Genomic DNA, 535 nt, shown 5'->3' on the forward strand with positions numbered 1-535 from the left:
ATTGATTGAGAATTTCTCAATTCAGAGGAGGGATAATTGACCTCCCTTCGACGGCTTTTGTCCTAAACCTTTGAAGCGTCATTGCGAAACTAGATGTCACACGGAGTTCATGTTAGTTTTGCTAAACCTTATTGGTTGTTGTATGTTTTTTCAATGGGTATTTTCTTAAAACCTAACGTAGGTCAGTGTGTTTTGTTTTCAGCAACTTGTATGTATTTTCGTTGAATGCCTCTATTTTGACCAATTACATACAGTGGAAAGAGACTTGTAAAACGTATTTTGCGATCAACAACCTCAAATTTGTCATGGTTGAAGAATGTCTTAGAGTCCCTACCCTTGATGCACTACGAAGTGTTCGTAATGCATATGAGGTGTAGATGAAGGCTAATTCATTAGCCCGACTTCACATTTTGGCTAGCATACCTGATGTTTTGGCCAAAAGGATTGAGAACATGGTCATTGCATGCAAGATCATGGACTCGTTGCAAGATTTGTTTGAACATCAGTTCTTAATTTTCAAGCACAAAGGGATGGA

The sequence above is a fragment of the Benincasa hispida genome, chromosome 11 (assembly GCF_009727055.1).
Source record: "Benincasa hispida cultivar B227 chromosome 11, ASM972705v1, whole genome shotgun sequence".
NCBI classification, from domain to species: Eukaryota; Viridiplantae; Streptophyta; class Magnoliopsida; order Cucurbitales; family Cucurbitaceae; genus Benincasa; species Benincasa hispida.